General features: G+C 42.0%; 1 pseudogene across 1 annotated transcript; it reads left to right on the top strand.

Annotated features, from left to right (window-relative positions):
* The first annotated feature begins 244 nt into the window (after positions 1-244).
* On the top strand, positions 245-1851 carry LOC308128740 (tripartite motif-containing protein 16-like; annotated as a pseudogene). Its single transcript has one exon. The product of its transcript is annotated as a tripartite motif-containing protein 16-like (transcript).
* The last annotated feature ends 1593 nt before the right edge of the window (positions 1852-3444 follow it).

The following is a 3444-nucleotide window of genomic DNA, read 5'->3' on the forward strand; positions in this document are numbered from 1 at the left end:
GCAGCTGAATGATTGCTGGTAAGAGAACTGAAACTGCTTTATTTCCTGGAATGAAAACAGCCTAGACTAAATCACTGCTGCCTCCTCCTCTTTCACAGATCTCACAGCTGAGGGTTCGCTGACGTCTGGCTCCAGAGTACAGCAGAACTGGTGCTGACCAGCGTTTTAAGGCAGAGGAAACTAGAGGAGGGCTTAGCTGCTGAGCAAGAAGTGACACTCTTCAAACACTCATTGAGAGAAGAAAATGGCTCAGAGAGGAGCTCAGCTGGATTCAGAAAAGTTGTCTTGTTCTATTTGTCAGGATCTCCTAAAGTACCTGGTGACAGTTCCCTGTGGACACAGCGACTGCAGCAATTGTATTTAAAGCCACTGGGATGGAGATGACAACACCAGAATCTACAGCTGCCCTCAGTGCAAGAAGAAGTACATGCAGAGGTCTGACCTGGAGATAAACATCATATTAGCAGAGTTAGTGGAGGATCTGAAGGACACTGGATTCCAAGCTGCTGTGGTTGATCTCTGCCATGCTGGACCTGAAGATGGAGCATGTGCTGTTTGCACTGCGAGGAAGCTTTGAGCCGCCAAGACCTGCCTGGTCTGTTTGGCTTCTTACTGTGAGGAACACCTCCAACCTCACTATGAATCTCCTGCTTTTAACAAGCACAAGCTGGTGGAGCCCTCCAAGAAGCTCCATGAGAACATCTGCTCTCGTTGCAGTGAGGTGATGAAGAGTTTCTGTCGCACTGATCAGCAGTGTATCTGTTACCTCTGCATGATGGGTGAACACAGAGGCCACCAAACAATCTGATCTGCTGCAGAAGGATCAAGAAGCAGAAGGAGGTGGACGTGAGTCGACTGGACATCCAGCAGAGAATCCAGGAGTGAGAGAAAGAGGTGGAGCTTTCTTCAGCAGCAGATGGACGCCATCAATGTCTCTGCTGATGAAGCAGTGGAGCACAGCGAGGAGCGCTTCACCCACTCTCATCCAGAAACGAAGCTGTGAAGTGAAGCAGTAGCTCAGATCCCAGCAGCAAACTTCAGTAAGTGGAGTCAGAGAGCTCCAGGAGAAGCTGGAGGATGAGATTGCTGAGATGAAGAGGAAAGATGTCCAACTGGAGCAGCTGGCACAGACCGAGGACCACAACAAGTTTCTCCACAGCTCCCCCTCGGTGACAGCTCTCAGTGAGCCCACACACTCCTCCAGCAGCCAGACTGCTCCTCTCAGATACTTTGAGGATGTGGCAGCAGCTCTGTCAGAGAGTAGAGAGAAACAAAAGGACATCCTGAGAGAGACAGGGACAAACATATCACTGAAATCCACTAAAGAGGAGCTTTTACTGCCACGACCACAGCCAAAGACCAGAGCCCACTTCTTACAATATTCACAGCAGAGCACTTTGGCTCCAAACACTGCAAACACCTGGTGTTGTCTGACTGGAACAGAAAAGTAGCTTTAACATGGAGAGTGGAGTGGAGAGGAGTTGAGGTTTAGGTAGGAGTCACATACAAGAACATAAGCAGATCAGGGAGATACAGTGAATGTGAATTTGGATTAAATGACAAACATTGGGCTTTATATTGTTACCCTTATAGTATTTTTTTATTTTTAATTTTGGCATAACAACACAGATACTCTCATCTCAGGTCCTTGGTCCTCCAGAGGTGGAGTGTACCTGGATCACAAAGCAGGTATTCTGTCTTTCAACCGTGACTCTCCTCCACACAGTCCAGACCACCTTCACTGAGCTGCTCCACCCTGGCTTTTGGCTTTATGGTTCTACGGGAGACACTCTGCAAAGCTCCTCAAACCTCAGGAGAGTACTTCCATCATTGGCATGTGTAGTTTTCTAAAGGAGCCTCCCCAGTTTGTGAGACTTTCATGAGGACTGTGACTGGAAGATTTGAAACCAACAGACGGTTGGTCGTCTTCCCAGAGACTTTCTACGTGGAGGAAAGGATGTGAGACAAGTTTCAAGAGGTGGAAACAAGATTAGTAAGTGGAGGAAAAACATGGGAGTTGCAACAACTTCCCCCCTCATCTTTAATGCTGCTTCCACCTTTTCAAACAAAATTTTCTTATTCATGTACCGTAGGACCCTGCATATTTTCAAGATTTGATGGATTTTAACTGGGAAGATTTGATAAATCTTTCTCATTTCTGAGGAAAGTTATTTTTTTTTGACAGTGAATTCTTGTCGTTGTTTCCATTGCCACTGTTGTCACCATTGCATCACTGTTGTTTTAGCAAACAATCATTAATAATAATAGTAATAATAATGATAAAAATAAAAAAATAAAAAGTTAAAATCGAAAGTTGATTACATCTGGTTTTTGCGTGTGTATGTGTATGTATATGTGTGTATTGTGTGTATATGTGTGTATATGTGTGTATATGTGTGTAAATGTATGTATATGTGTGTATATGTGTATGTGTATGTATGTGTATATGTAATTGTTGTTTTTTGTTGTTGCTGTTTTTTACATCGGTTAGGCCATCTAGTTTGTACGTTTTTCTTCAAGAATGGGGTTGGAGTTTATAAGATTTTTTTTCTTCATCCAACTCCTGTTCTTCTTTTCATGGAATGTATTGTTTGTTTGTTTTTTGTTGGATTGTTGCTTTATTTTAGGTTGCATTACCTTGAAAAAAGAATAAATAAAATGAAATGAAATGAATGAAATTCATTGTTTTGTTTTGGGTTTTTTTGGATCTTCATCAAAGATGTTCATAACTGTGGATTAACGTTTCCAAAAAAGTTGGTGAGCTCCAAACATTTCTTCTGTTGGTATTCTTTTTTTGAACCACTGATCTCTTTTTGTGTTAGTTTGTTTGCTTGTTTGGTCTTCCCCATCATCGTGTAGTTACAGGAAGGGTGGGAGAAGCATTCCCTCGGTTTATGAGTTCAAGTGCATGCTCCTGGTAGGACCTCCCAAGGCTGACGGGTCTGGAATGAAGGCCCAGCCCAACTCAATCATGAATAGCAAACACACACACAAAAAAGCATGTAGCTGTAGTGCTACATTATGTAATAATGATGCAATATGTAATAAAGTTATAAATGTTCAACCCATTCAGTAATAATGCCGCATTTTGTAATAATCTGCGACATTTTTGTAATAAAATTCTAGAACATTTTCTGTAATAAACTTTGCTGCATTTTGTAATAACTTGTAGCATATCACAACTGTCATCAAATGCTCTCTGTGGCATTTCCAATCAGGTTTCATGTCTTCAAGAAAAAAAGAATGGCTGGTGGAAATACTGATTGACCCACTGACAGGTGATCTAGGAAGTTAAACCTGATTTAGAGCCTTGCATTCTATCATCGCTATCTTGACAGGATATGAGCAGGATCTTAATTTTTTCCCCTCATTAATAAACATAGAACCATGTATATGGATCAAGGGCAACATTTGTTATATAATGTACTGAATTATTACATTTTC

This window comes from Blennius ocellaris, assembly GCF_963422515.1.
Source record: "Blennius ocellaris genome assembly, chromosome: 4".
In the NCBI taxonomy this organism is placed as follows: domain Eukaryota; kingdom Metazoa; phylum Chordata; class Actinopteri; order Blenniiformes; family Blenniidae; genus Blennius; species Blennius ocellaris.